Here is a 16,449-nt window from a genome sequence, read left to right as displayed (position 1 = left end):
CAAATTCGTAACAAAATAGATTTGATCACGGTTAACAACATCCCAAGATCATCAGACCTGGATATAAGACAGGCTTTTAGAGACTTTTTCCAGGAAATTTATCATGAAGATAAAATAATTGAACCTGACCAAATTAGGAAATGGCTGAATCAAATAGCTTCGGCGACTCTATCGAGTGAACAGAGTGAGTATATGGATAGTATTATTTCAGAGGGAGAAGTTGAAAAAGCTGTTCATTATGCAAAAAAAGGGAAGGCTGCAGGACCGGATGGTCTACCAGCAGAAATCTATAGAGCACTGGTGCAAGAACTAGCCCCCTTTTTGACAACTTTATTTAATCAAATTCTACAAGACGGTATTCGCCCTCCATCATCTTGGGATAACGCTTCTATAACCCTAATCCTAAAGCCTGGAAAGGCGCCTTCCACATGTGGGTCGTATAGACCCATATCAATTCTAAATGTGGATTATAAGATTTTTACCACAATACTTGCTGAGAGACTGGCAATGGTGGCTCCTGAAATTCTTCATCCAGATCAGAAAGGGTTCGTGAAGGGACGTCAATTATACGAGTTAACTTATGATCTAATAGGGGTAATAGATATGGCCTCTATGGAGTCCCTCCCCTTGGCGGTCCTCACGCTGGACGCAACCAAGGCCTTTGACAGGGTGAACTGGGTTTACCTGTCGGAGGCCTTGGCGAAGTTCAACGTGGGTGAAAAAATGTGGAGAGCAATTACCCTTCTATACCAGAATCCGAGTGCTTGTATTTTGGTAAATGGCATTCTATCTGAGTCCTTGAACATCTCGAGAGGTACTAGGCAGGGCTGCCCTCTCTCCCCACTCTTGTTCAATCTATAGATTGAACCATTTGCCCAGAGTTTAAGGGAGAATGTTAACATCAGACCGTTCATGTATAAGTGGTGGGAGAGATAGGTGGCCCTATACGCCGACGATATTCTGGTATACACCTCAGAGGTAAACACGGCGCTTCCAGTAGTTTAAAGTTGGCCTTGGAGTTTGGAGAAATCTCTGGGTATGAGATCAACCCTGACAAAACAGAGATGTTGATTTGGAACGTAGATCAGATTCCAGCAGATATCATGATATGCCCGGGGAATAAGTTGAGATACCTGGGTATTAACATCATCAAAGATATCAATCAGATCGCCAAGATACATTTTGAAGCTGTAGCTAAGGAATGCCGTAAATTATTAATGTCATGGGCACAACTTCCCTTATCATTTTTAGGAAGGGTTAATTTAATTAAAAGGTCTATTTTACCTAAGGTCTCTTTGCTTTTCAACACAATTCCGTTATATTTTGATCCCTCATTAATAAATAATAAATAAATAAACTACAATCGGATATTAACTCCTTTATCTGGAGTAACCGCCTTTCGAGGATCTCCTGGAAAAAGCTTAGGAGGCGCAGAGAAAAAGGTGGAATCGCGGCCCCAGACTTCCAAATATATGCATGGGCATTTCAACTATCACATGTCAGAGTGCCTCTTAAAAATCCATCAGGGTATGGGGCTGACAAGGTTACAAGCACCCTTACCTGTAGGTTGCTTGTAGATGGTTTCGCAGAGACGTTATGGACCAACTTCCCCAAATTCTAGGCAACACCTAGTGACTGTTATAACACACTGAGGTAATTAAATAGAAATCAGGGAGGTAGGCCGGATCGTGGACGCTACCTGTTCCTTGATTGTCGACCTGCGAAGCAATAAGGAGAACTTTTGTAAATACTGATTTCTAGTGTTGTCTATTATTTCCTAACAGGTTCTCTATTGTTCTAATTGGGCTTGAAAGAGTCCTACCTGCGACTGGTTGCAGTATGGCGTCGCGTCCGTGTTGTCGTCCTGAAGGGGGTAGACTGGGCAAGGTGAATGATGATGCAGAAGACTGTCCGTCCTGTATCTATTCTCTGTAACAGTATTCAAAGAAGAATGATGAGTTACTGCCTTGCTAAATTGTTTGTATTATTCACAACTTCTCTCTAAACCTTCTTTCACTTACTCTGACTTCTCACCATGCCGTTCTTCACCTTCACTCCCTAATAAATACCATATTAAAACAAAAGACAAATTGGCAAACACAAAATGACATTTACACTTTCCCTTTGATAATTCTCAAAGTCTCTAAATCCTTCTTCTGAAGTTTTTGTAACTAGTTCTTTTCCTTGAAATGTTTACAGAATTGGAAACTTGAATCCTTTCCAGGTAAGTCTTTAGTTCAATTACTCTCTGGTCGCTTGCTTGCGTTGGGCGCCAATAATTCAAACAAGAAGAAAAACTGTAACTTAGCTTTTGTTTTAAAGTCTTCTTTTTCTCTTTTCAGATGATGCGCGCGATAGCAGAAGACCTTCAGACTCCGTCGTGAAGGCCGTCGTCTCGTGACTCCAGGAAATTCCTCCGCAGGGTGGCGAAGACAGAAGGCAAAGCGCCGGTTCACGGTGGGTGTGGCTTTTTATAGGGGAGCCACACCCTGCCACACCCAAGGAAGGTTGACGCATTGCGCGCCTAATGCGTGCGTGCCGTTTTCCAGCATGCGCGCTGAAAACGGCATCTCCGCTCGGCATCTCCGCTCTCTTCCCGAGCTTCTCCTACCTTGAGCACAAGTCTGCAGACTTTCTCTGCTTCAATACCCACCATTCTCCGACCTCAATGTTCCCCCCCAGCCTGACTCTTCAACTCGACAAACTGGGCAAAGATTACAAAGTATTTAGTAAAAAGAAATGGCACCATGAATAAATACTGTACCAATACAATAGACATGTATCAACAAAAGCATGAATCACAGTAACCAAATACATTCAGTATATTAAACCATCATACACAAACATATTCTTGGCGTGCTGGTTGCACGGGACAGGGGTGGGTTTTAAGAGTGGGAGAACCACGCCTGCATGTATGTGCATGTAGTGCAGGTGAGGAAGGCGAGGAATGGGAATCATGACAGTACTCCCCTCTCAAGATCCCTCCCAAAATCTGGGGTACAGGTCTCGGTTTGTTCGGATAACGAAGATGAAAATTCTTGATCAATCGAGCAGAATTTCGGACGTTGGAAAGAGGTTCCCATGTCCGTTCTTCGGGGCCATAACCTTTCCAATGTATTAAGTAAAACAGTTTTCCTCGGACTCTCTTTGCATCTATGATTTTTAGAACCTCAAATTCAGGGACACCATCAATAAGAATGGGTGGTGGATTTTTTTTAAACCTAGTCATTGAATTACAGGGTTTGATTAATGACACATGAAACACCGGGTGAAACTTATACCTACTGGGTAAGGTGAGTTTGATACTGACAGATTTATTATTTTTTCCACCACAAAAGGGCCGATATATTTGGGACGTAGTTTTTTACAAATAGTCATTCTCAAATTCTTAGTAGATAACCAAACTTTATCTCCGATTGAGTACTCTGGTGATGGTTTTCTATATAAATCTGCTGATTCTTTTTGACTTTCTTTCGCTTGGGCTAAATGATATTGAGCCTGTTTTTGGACGTGAACCAACCTAGTAATGTGTTCCTCCAATGATGGTATGACTGAAGGGATACTTACTTTTTCTGGGACATTTTTAGGGTGGAAACCATAAGTACAAAAGAAAGGTGACAGACTAGTGGAAGAATTGTCTAAATTATTGAAAGCGAATTCCAAAACCCACAAAATATCTGACCACTCTCTTTCATCTTCTGCAAAAGCACACCTAAGAAACTGTTCTATAGTTTGATTCGTCCTTTCAGTCAAACCATCCGTCTGGGGATGGTATCCGGAGCACATGCGAATGTCCATGTTCAAAGTTTTTCCCAATAATTGCCAGAAGTGAGAAATAAACTGTGGACCTCTGTCAGAAATAATTACAGAAGGAATTCCGTGCAACCTAATTATTTCCTTAGAGAAGATTTGAGTCAAATCTTTTGCAGAAGGGATCCCTTTTAATGGTATAAAATGAGCCATCCGGGAAAAATGATCTACCACTGTCAGAATAGTGTTATACCCCTCTTTGGTCTCAGGAAGTTCCACAATAAAGTCCAGCGATATCGTGTGCCAAGGTTGGGGTGAAATTGGGAGAGGAAGTAAAAGACCACTAGGTGCTTGATGTTGTGTTTTATGTTGAATGCAAATCACACAAGTCTCAATATAATCTTTTACATCATTCAACAAGGTTGGCCACCAAAACTTTCTTTTGATTAACTGGCTGGTTTTAGCAACTCCTGGATGTGCACACATAAGGGGATCATGATGTAATTCTATCACCTTTTTTTGCAGTTCTTGCGTAGGTACAACAATTTGCTCATTCAAATACATTAAACCTTCTCTAATTTGCATTAAAGGATACAAAATCTTCCATTGTTGAAAAGAATTTTCCTGAACCCTTAGTTTTATATCTTCTACTACATCTGTGACCACAACTCCCACCTTGAAACAAGTCTCTGGTAATACAGGTCGAACTTCTTGAAGAGAACTCTCCTTCTCCTCTACAGTCCCCAAACGTGACAATGCATCGGCTTTTAGGTTTTCCTTTCCGGGACGATAAGTAATTACAAAATTGTAATCATTGAAAAACATTGTCCACCTTAACTGTCTAGCAGTGAGAGCTTTCACAGAACGTAAAAATTGTAGATTCCTGTGGTCTGTGTAGATAGTTATAGGATGTCTTGCCCCTAACAAGTAATGGCGCCATTCTTCGAAGACTGCTTTTATGGCTAACAATTCCTTGTCAGCTATGGCATAATTCTGTTCTGTAAGGGTTAGCTTCCTTGAATAGTATGCGATTGGATGCATTTGACCAGTTTCTTTATGTCTTTGAGACAAAATGCCCCCAATAGCAAACTGTGACGCATCCGCCTCTACTATGAATGGATTGGAAGGGTCAGGGTGCATTAACACAGGTGCTGAAGTGAAATGATCCTTTAAATTCTGGAAGGCTTCTTCAGCATCACTATTCCAGTCAAATTTTGTATTCTTCCTCAATAACTTAGTGATTGGGGTTACCACTTGCGAAAAATTACGTATAAAACGTCTATAAAAATTTGCAAACCCCAAGAAACTTTGTACTTGTTTGACTGAAGAAGGGCTGGCCCAATCTAAAACTGCCTGAATTTTCTTAGGATCCATCTCAATACCATCTGGGCTCAGGACATATCCCAAGAAGTCCACTTTGGTGGTGTGGAAGACGCTCTTTTCCAGCTTAATGTACAAGGAATTGTCAAGCAGTTTTCGAAGGATAGCTCTTACTTGTTGCACATGTTCTATGGTGTTTTTAGAATAGATGAGTATATCATCTATGTACACTATGCAACAGATGTCCAAAAATTCTCTCAAAACCTCATTAATAAAGAATTGAAAAGCTGCGGGAGCATTACAAAGTCCGAATGGCATGACCTGGTATTCGTATAAACCAAATTTAGTACGAAATGCTGTCTTCCATTCATCTCCACTGCGAACTCTAACCAAATGATAGGCTCCCCGCAAGTCTAGTTTAGTGTATATCTTAGCATCCTTTAATTGATCCAAAAGTGTCGGGATCAAAGGAAGAGGATATCTGTTTTTGATGGTAACATTATTTAACGCTCTATAGTCGATGCATGTTCTCAACTCTCCCCCCTTTTTCGGAATAAAAAAGAGGGGGGAGGATACTGGAGATTTCGAGTGTCGGATAAACCCATTGGCCAGATATTCGTCTAAGTATTCCCTTAGATGCTCGTTTTCTTTCTCGGTGAGAGCATAAATTCTACTACACTGCAGTGTAGCCCCCGGTATCAAATCTATTCGACAATCGAAATCCCGGTGAGGGGGTAGTGTGTTGGCCTTTTTTTGTCAAATACATCATGGAGATCGGAATATTCTTCTGGAATTCCTTCCAGTAGAAGTATGCTCTTTGAAGTCAAGGGAAAATTGTTTCCAAGGATCAACACTTTGGAATTTGGTGTTGTCAGACAAGAAGATACACAATGATCAGAGTCAAACAACAGGGTTCTTTCCACCCAATCTATTTTGGGGTTATGCTTGACTAACCAAGGTATTCCTAAAATCAAGCGAAATTGAGGGGCATCTATGACGTCAAAAGTTATGTCCTCCTTATGTTTCTGTAAGCAGGTCATTAACAATGTTTCGGTGTGAAATTGGATTAGTCCCGAAGATAACTCCTTACCATCCACCGCTTTAACCACTTCTGGATGTTGTTTGGCTTTGGTTTTAAATTCTAACCTTTGTAAAAACATGGTATCTATGAAGTTACCTGTAGCCCCAGAATCAATCAAAGCATCAACTGTCCATTCCTTCCCCTTTTCTGTTCCAGATTGCAAAGTAATAGTTATGCTAAGATGATGGGAAGCAATTTCTGGGGTAATTGAGGCCAAGCTAGATAATTCACTCGACAATCTGACCTCCTGATTAGTCGAGCCTGTTAGTTTTCCGACTGTTGTACTAACGCTACCTCAGAATTCTTACCCTTAGGTTTATTTGGGCGAACTGGACATTCCTTGACGAAATGTCCGGATTTGCCGCAATACAAACACTGATTCAATTTTCTTCTTTTGTCCTTCTCTTCCTTGCTCAGGGGCCCCTTTAATTGTACCTATTTGCATTGGTTCTACTCCAGAATCCACTCTTGACGAGCTTTCAGACTTATTACTGTTGCATCTTTCCTTAAAAGAGAACACTTTAATTTCAGTTCTACCTTTTTCACCTCTGCGTTCTAAAAGTCGATGATTAAGCTTAACTACTAAGTCTATAAAATCTTCGATGGTGTCTGGTGGGTCTAAGATCTGTGTGACCATGTCTTTTAGCTCATCTCTAAGTCCTTTGTAAAAAAGGGAAACTCTTTTTTCTTCAGGCCAGCGAGCCTCAATAACAAGTCTATTGAATTGAGAAATGTAATGTAACAAATCCGAAGACCCTTGTTTGAGATGCAATAATTCATGGTCTGCGGACTGGACAAAAACGTGTTTGGCAAATAACTTTTTCATTGTGTTCTTAAAAAGTCTAAGGTTATATAGAATTGGATCATCGCGTTCTACAATTGGCACAGACCAAAGGGCTGCGTCCCCCCCTAGGTATGACAAAATAAAGGCTACCTTAGAAGAGTCATCTGGGAAGGCTGCTGGCTTGGCTATGAAATGCAATTGACATTGGTTTAAAAAGATCGAGAACTTGTTACTATCTCCCAAAAAGCGTTCTGGAGGTGCTAAAGGTACTGTAATTGGAGTAACTACCTGAATCTGAGTTGGAATAGAGGAAGAACTGGGACCAGAGTGCAGGGTTTGAAGCCCTGGCTGAAACGTAGCTGGTTTCAGTACTGGTTTTTGCGTCGAGGGAAACCCCCACTGACTAGAACTAGATTGCATATTACTCTGAATATCAGTGATATCCCTACGAAGGGCTGCGTTTTCGGCTTGAATAGCCATTAACAAGGTTGTAATGTCTTGCAAAGAACTTGTGAGGGAAGGATCCATAACGTCTGGGCGAAAATATCGTCGTGGGTTTTGCCTTCTGACAAGGTTACAAGCACCCTTACCTGTAGGTTGCTTGTAGATGGTTTCGCAGAGACGTTATGGACCAACTTCCCCAAATTCTAGGCAACACCTAGTGACTGTTATAACACACTGAGGTAATTAAATAGAAATCAGGGAGGTAGGTCGGATCGTGGACGCTACCTGTTCCTTGATTGTCGACCTGCGAAGCAATAAGGAGAACTTTTGTAAATACTGATTTCTAGTGTTGTCTATTATTTCCTAACAGGTTCTCTATTGTTCTAATTGGGCTTGAAAGAGTCCTACCTGCGACTGGTTGCAGTATGGCGTCGCGTCCGTGTTGTCGTCCTGAACGGGGTAGACTGGGCAAGGTGAATGATGATGCAGAAGACTGTCCGTCCTGTATCTATTCTCTGTAACAGTATTCAAAGAAGAATGATGAGTTACTGCCTTGCTAAATTGTTTGTATTATTCACAACTTCTCTCTAAACCTTCTTTCACTTACTCTGACTTCTCACCATGCCGTTCTTCACCTTCACTCCCTAATAAATACCATATTAAAACAAAAGACAAATTGGCAAACACAAAATGACATTTACACTTTCCCTTTGATAATTCTCAAAGTCTCTAAATCCTTCTTCTGAAGTTTTTGTAACTAGTTCTTTTCCTTGAAATGTTTACAGAATTGGAAACTTGAATCCTTTCCAGGTAAGTCTTTAGTTCAATTACTCTCTGGTCGCTTGCTTGCGTTGGGCGCCAATAATTCAAACAAGAAGAAAAACTGTAACTTAGCTTTTGTTTTAAAGTCTTCTTTTTCTCTTTTCAGATGATGCGCGCGATAGCAGAAGACCTTCAGACTCCGTCGTGAAGGCCGTCGTCTCGTGACTCCAGGAAACTCCTCCGCAGGGTGACGAAGACAGAAGGCAAAGCGCCGGTTCACGGTGGGTGTGGCTTTTTATAGGGGAGCCACACCCTGCCACACCCAAGGAAGGTTGACGCATTGCGCGCCTAATGCGTGCGTGCCGTTTTCCAGCATGCGCGCTGAAAACGGCATCTCCGCTCGGCATCTCCGCTCTCTTCCCGAGCTTCTCCTACCTTGAGCACAAGTCTGCAGACTTTCTCTGCTTCAATACCCACCATTCTCCGACCTCAATGTTCCCCCCCAGCCTGACTCTTCAACTCGACAAACTGGGCAAAGATTACAAAGTATTTAGTAAAAAGAAATGGCACCATGAATAAATACTGTACCAATACAATAGACATGTATCAACAAAAGCATGAATCACAGTAACCAAATACATTCAGTATATTAAACCATCATACACAAACATATTCTTGGCGTGCTGGTTGCACGGGACAGGGGTGGGTTTTAAGAGTGGGAGAACCACGCCTGCATGTATGTGCATGTAGTGCAGGTGAGGAAGGCGAGGAATGGGAATCATGACAGGGGCCAGTTCTTTGTATTCCACCCTTCTCACAGGTGAAGGGGTTAGCCATTCAGGGTTTTTGTTTAAGTTTGGGGACCCCAAGTTTAAAAAAAAAATTAAGTTGAAGATCTTGCAAGGAATGGCCAAAATGTGGGCACAGATAACTAAAACCATTAAAGTAGGGTATTACAACAGCAGGACTCCACTGTGGGATCTCCCTGAGACTCCCGCTTGGTTGAGAGATAGTCTAGCGATACCAATTAAGGAAGCTGGGTTGGCTGTTTGGGGGGATTTGTTCACAGAAGGAGAGCTGCTCCCGTGGGAGTGTCTTAGAAACATCATTGCCATAAACTTTGCTAGATTTAAATATATGCAAATAGCTAGCTGGTCCCACGCATATGCCTCTCGTACAACGCGTGGAAATAAATTCCCTATAGGAGGTTACAGCCAATTAATATCATCCTTGGTCGATAAACCTCCCGCTAAAAAGGAAATTTCAGCATGGTACAACCTGATTATGGAGGAAAGGGATGGAGCTTTCTCATTACCAGAGGACCTTTGGTCATCAACCATAATGGGGCGTAATCTACATACGCTCTGGAGCCTATCCTGTGGAATGTTGTGGGATGTAGTGAAACCATCTTGGCTCCGTAGAAATCACATCTTTACTATCCACAGGGCCTACTACTCTCCATTAAGGCTTTCAAAATTTACACAGGGGAGCCAGGTAGCATGCCCTAAATGTGGGGAGGTAGCTGTTTCGGACTGTCATATGTTTTTTGAGTGTCCCATTTTGTCAACTTTTTGGGAGGACATGAAAAGAACTTTGTCTTTATCTTTGAACTCAAACATAGTCCTCGATCTCCCACTGATTATCTTTGGCATTATGGAGGGTCTCCATAGCTCAGAGAAGAAATTAGTTTTCTATTCTATCTTGCTTGCCAGGAGGGAGATATGCAGAATATGGAAAGATTATTTCCCCCCTACAATAGAAGACTGGTAATGGTGCTGTTGTTGGAGAAGTGTGGCTCACCGGTTAGAGGCGGCAGACCCAGAAGCAGAGGTCGGCCCAGGACCTGGGTTCAATTCCCGACACGGCAGGGTACGGAACCAATGTCAGTGGGCTCGAGATAAATCTCGCCTCGGTGCCTCTCTAACCATGGGTCTCATGCTGCAACTCTGGGCAATAAATTGCTTAATCTCCACAATGGCCCCCTCGCTGCTGGGGATGCCTGGCTTCACCTTGGGGATGCCCAATAGGGACCATCTCACAGGGAAAGCCAGGACGGGTTCCCCAGCGGTACACAGCGCCAAAAAACCCCAGGGTGAACGTGCGCTCTACAAATTCATACTAACATAACATAACATACTCCTCGATTCTAACTGTCTCCAGATTAGGTCTAGTAACTCAAATAAAAAGACGTTTTGGTATCTACTAAATTGGGCACATTGAATTTCCGTTTTTTTTGGGTTTTTTTTCCCCCGGGTCCAATGATAAAGCCACTTGGACATACCCCAGGGCCTGATATCATTGTGGAAATTTCCACTTTCTTTTTTTATGGTTGGTTTTCGTTTGGTGAAATAAAGTTGGTTGAGAAGGAGGAGCTGAGGGTTAAGTATCGAAAGTTAAATCTGAACCCCACCAGCTAAAATATCTGCTGAGACAGCACCCCGCTCGTATACCACTCAACTTCATCATGGAAACAAATCATTGTGGCAAATGAGGACAAAAAAAAAGAAAAAAAAAGATAAAAATACAGCACATTAGGTTTAAAAATCATCATTACAGCAATTTACAACAATTGAGCAATCCTGTTGATTATACCAAATGACAGGGATGGGGGAATTATTTCCACATTTCATTAATAATTTACATATAAAATCAGTAATGTTTAAAAAAATACAATGATTATTTATATAAGTATAAAAATGAACAGGGGTTTTAAAGTTAAAAACTTATATTCCATTAAAAATTTAAATATTAATATACAGTCAATCGATCACTGCTGAGATACTCCGGTGTAATGTTATAAAAAATAGACAAGCAGCATTTTAAGATAAAAATTAAGTGGACTTTTTCCTCCTTGTAACAGTTTAGATAAAGTGCTGCTGCAATTACAATTTTAAACCACTTTTGGCTCTAAAGAACATTACGTTCATAAGGAACCTAGACACACAAAATACTATCAATTGAGTAGTATCAGATCGTTGGATCGGCTCTGCCTGTCTACAGTGTCTTAAATTAAGGATGTTGCATAAAGGTTTAATCCATCTTTCTCTCGAATATTGATAAGCCGGGCAAAAAAATAAGATATGCATATCATTGTCTATGACAGATGTGACATTTTTGCAGATCCACATTTGTCGGAATCTTTATCTTGTGCATTGCTGCCCCATTTGGCTTTCTTATCTTTGGTCTGCAGGACCCTGTATCTAAATTTAAGATATAAAGATTTTGCTGCTGGGGGGTTAACCTCATCCAAGAGAATTTCAAATTTAGGAATGTCTTTGAATTGGAGAAACGTTATAGTCAACGAACCTAAATTGGTATCCTGTAGCAGTTTGTTACTTAAATATTTCCAAAATGAACGGTTTGCTATTTTGTTGCAGGGTTTTGTTAACTCTTAGGGGTTTTCCCAGTAGTTTAATAGTCCTATTCTTTTAAACCAAGAGGCAATATGTTTAAACCATAAAATATCTTTTAGAATACCAAAGGGCATTATCTCTTGTAGTCCCGTTCTTTAATGGATAAGCTTGTCTGTTGTCCAAATTCTAAGGGGGCATAACGCGGCAAGGCTATCAGTACGCTGTAGATTAATGTCTAAAAAAAACGGTATCATCGGCGTTCTATTAGGTAAGGATAATAGTCTTCGTACAAAATTGTTTTTGTCCACTTCAAAATTACGCTTGTAGTGTGGACCCCAAAGTTCTGCTCCATAGGGGCTGCTGACTGGGACTTACATTTAAAGACCTCGATAGCAGGGGATGCTGCCTTAGAAGTACTGTCTCTATGTTTCTTTATAATAGGCAAAGAATTTTGGAGCAGTACTAATTTTGTTTTTCTTAATTGGGGTTTTCATGACATTTTGGAGTCCAGCGTGATACCTAAATAATTATAATTATTCACATACTTTAATCTTTCCCCTTGCAATTTCAACTTTTTTCTAAATGTTTTACTTGGGTTAATAGATATATATTTTGTTTTGCTAGGGTAAATTTCAAGTCCTTTTATGATACAATATAAATGAAAGGTGTTAATCAGCTTTTGGAGGCCACCGGGAGTCTGAGAAATTAAAATGGTGTCGTCAGCGAAGAGTAATGCGGGAATCACATCCCATCCTAACCTTGGAATAGAGTGATTCACAGGGCGAAGAACGCTAAATGCATATGAACGTACACTTAAGAAAAAAAGTGTGATGGTGGATGAAGATCGGATGCCAAGATAATAACTTTTACTTCGAAGAATGTACTCTCGCAGGTGAGTAATCCAGTAGCCAAAGGTGCAGTTAAGTAGGTTTATTCATTGTAAGTAGAATGGTAAAGGAGGCCCCACCAGGAGCAGCGTCCTGCTGCTCAGCCCCACTCACTCAAACTGACCACTCATTTAAACCATGCATTCGCTAACATGCTGAATACATCACACACGCAGGCTGAGCAGCAGGGAGGGAGAAGACCAGAATACAACACATCTCCCTCCTTCAAAACAATGGACAAAAAAAAAGAAAGCAAGAAAGAATAAATACAGTATGCCATAATGATGACAAGGTTTACATTTCCAAATAAGGAGTTCAACAAGAAATAGATGGAAAATTATTGAATGGCAATACAGCATAAAATAGAAACTCAGACAGTGGATATAAAAGTTAAAATGGATTGATGAAGAGCATCACATCACAGATAAACAAACACAACTCACACTAAATATAAAAGAATAATCAATTGTCACATCTCGCACAAAACATGAAAAGACGCATCATATCACCTTGCACGAAATCAATGCAGAAACATCACATGACAATTCAACCTCACATAAACCACAATCCCTCATCACAAACCAAAACTCTAAATATCACAGATCATGTCAGTTGGCCAGACTGGCACGAAAAGCAATAAAAAGGGAACCAAGGTTAAAAAAATGGTGCCCCAAGGAATAACAAAAGCAGGAGCGCAGTAGTTCTCAGCTAAGCCACACACCCACACAACACAGTACTTAAAACGGGGTGTAAGACTACTTAGAACTCACACCAGGGTAGAACACACAGCATGGTGTATATGACTCCCCAAAACATGCAGGATACATGACTCTTAAAACACACACCAAGGCAAAACGCACTGCAAAAGGTACATGACACCCAGTGCACGGGGTACATGACTCCCCAAAATGCACGCCAAGGCAACACACATATAGCACAGGGTACATAACTCCCCAGCGCAGGGGATACATAACTCCCCGAAGAGTACACTATGATAAAACACACAGCACAGGGGACATGACTTCCAGTGCACAGGGTACATGACTCCCCAACGTAACGTACATCAAGGAACAACACGCAGCACGGTGTACATGACTTCCAGCGCACAAAGCACATGACTCCCTGAAACGCACACCAAAGTAAAACACAGAGCACGGGGTACATGACTACCTGAAACCCACACCTAGGTAAAACACACAGCACAGGGTACATGACTCCCGGCTGGGGGGGTACATGACTCCCTGAAACGCACACCAAGGTAAAACACACACACGGGGTACATGACTCCCCAAAAAATGCACGCCAAGGCATAATACACAGCACCACATCAAATAAGCAAAGAAACACAGCACGCATTGCAGAACACTACAATGCACTACATCACAATAAGCAATAAGGCACGTGTTCCAAGCAGAACAGAACACACCAGACATGACCCCAAAACGCGCACGTAAAAAATAGATAGAACTAAGAACGGAACTTCATTACAACAAGTGCACAGCAAGTATGGCACGCAGCAGCATATTGAGAAGGTAATAGCATTTCAAAAGACTGATGAGTGTAATAGACAGTAAATGAAAACAATACGCATGCTAAATCCCAGTATCGGCAAAACTAAAAATGCAACACCCCTTACTGCAGACAAAAGCTCATTAATTAAGGCTACACACATGACAGTCAAAATTATATACATAGACAAATGTAATGGCAACCTCAAGATAACAGTACAATAATAAACATCCAGGAAAAGGCAACACAATAAATTAAGATTATTAAAGTTGTCACGATAGTGCTGTAAGACTTGAACTTGTCAACATAATGAATTGAAATAATAAGGGTGGTCACCAAAGACACATCCATATTAACATTCGGTAACACCACAATTTGAAAGAATTAAAGAATTCACTGTGGATTGTGTGCAGTTCAACTTCTTCATAAGCGTTGTTTAAAATTGGCACAGGGACTTGCAAGCCTCATGAAGTTAATTGTCATCCCTGGCAGTGAGCATACTTCATGGCGTAACCGTTTTTGACCATCGTTTGGCACACAAAGTGGTGCTCCGTGCTCCACAGATGGAAAGCTCCAAGATAGCGGCACGCTGAATTGATGCCCGCCGGGTGGCTCCAGGTGGGTTCATGAGTGACAACGTTAATTGGCAACACAACAGTAGTGGAATTACTGCGATGTCAGAGAAGATATCTGCCCTTTTGCACGGTTGTCGTAGAGCAGGTAAAGGTGCGCGGACCGTGCATAGCACGTGCCTCAGTTTTTTAAATTTGCAAACGGACCACTACTCTTTTATAACAAAACACTCACAGTTAAGAGCTTTGATGATATCGAAAAACAACTGTCGCAGGATGTCAGTACCGGTATTTACAAGGCATCTCCCAGAACACAGATTTTTTACTTGTCTGTGGTGCATTAAACGGAAACAATGCCCCCATTTGTATTCCACGGATATACGCTATGGCGATTCCTCGGGACGTGGAGTAACTACGCGGTGAAGGGATTTGTTTTGCCGGCATATACTTCAGTAATTTGAGAGGACTCGCATTTATACTGTAGGCGAGTGGAGATTCACACACTGTGCTACCATACAGTGTTTGGTCATTATTGTTGAAAAGTGGAACAATTCCTCAGAACATTCGCAGATTGAGACTTTTTACTGGCGGAACCACAGACGCCCTAGTCCTGATGAGGCCTGAAAATGTAATAGGCTGAAACGTGTCGACACCTTCTGTTTCAAAGGCACCACCAAAAAAAATGTGGAATATTTAAAAGAAATTTATAGGGAGTATCTATTGAGAATAGAGGTTTATTTTGATATCTCTTACTTTCCCTTTAGAATGGTGACCTTTATAGGAATGCTTTTTTGGTTAATAATGAGTTTATAAGCATCCTTCTGTTATATTTGTAGGTTCAAAATACTATATGAGAAAAATATATGTATATTATATTCTTTAGTGGATTTGTATATATTGAGTGTCTGTACATTTTGTGTATAATGTGTGCATATATATGTATATGTGTAAAATTGTTGTATAGAGGTATGTATGTGTTTTCAAAGTAATGGCAAAAAAACGCTACACATTTTGTTGAAAAAAAGAAGGTTAAATAAATACCATAAATAACTTCTATTGTGCAAAATTATTTTTCTGGTTGTCATTAGTTAAGGGATTTGGATATATAGATTTATTTCTCTACTGTAATAACACATGTGAAAGGGATAATTAATGGTATCTCTTTTCCTCAGTTGTTCAGATTATTGATCCTAGGCATCATTTTTTGTACTTATTATTGATCACCCAGATGCCGTAGGGTTACTTGGGTTACCCCTGTATTCTTATCCCATTTGTAGATGATACACACTAAAAGGCTGGACGGTAAATTATTTTTCACTCGTGGAATTTGTGGAATTTGGGTCATTCTGCGGAGAATGCAAAATTGCCCAAAATTCTGCGTTCTGTGACTTCGCTAAATTTTTTGCTTGTTCGCATTCTCATAATGCTTGTTCGCGAGATATATCCCCCCGAGCATGCAAACAGCGATTGCGAACAGTAAAAAAGCATTGCGAACAAGCAATTCTGCATGTACGTGGAATTTCTGCGTGGTCTCAGAGATTTTTTACCGTTTCCTTTCGCTGAGATTTGCGTAACACGATTACACCAATTCCGCCTACCCCTACACAGTATCTAACATGCAGCCAGTTCATGCAGCTGAAATCAGATAATTCCGTGTGTGTTTTCCACATGTATGTAGATCATCAGTAGAACGGACTTCAGGCATAATGATGTTCTGGAGCAAAATCCGTTGATGTAAGAAAGGTAAAACGCCCTAGGCAAATGACTTTACTAATCCAGAGAATAATGCAGGCTCTTTGACGACAAGGCATATAGATTAAGCATCCAATGTTTAACCTGTGCAAGTTCCAAACTCCGGAAACATCTTGCACAGCGTATTTTGGCATTTAGAATCGCTACAGCAGTAAGCAGCCAAAAGTCAAACGTTGGCAGGTTTCAGATTTCAGGCCACACACTGTCAAACACTTATAAGATTTTTTTTGTTGAA

The sequence above is a fragment of the Lissotriton vulgaris genome, chromosome 6 (assembly GCF_964263255.1).
Source record: "Lissotriton vulgaris chromosome 6, aLisVul1.2, whole genome shotgun sequence".
Lineage (NCBI taxonomy): Eukaryota > Metazoa > Chordata > Amphibia > Caudata > Salamandridae > Lissotriton > Lissotriton vulgaris.
This window is presented reverse-complemented; position numbering follows the sequence as displayed.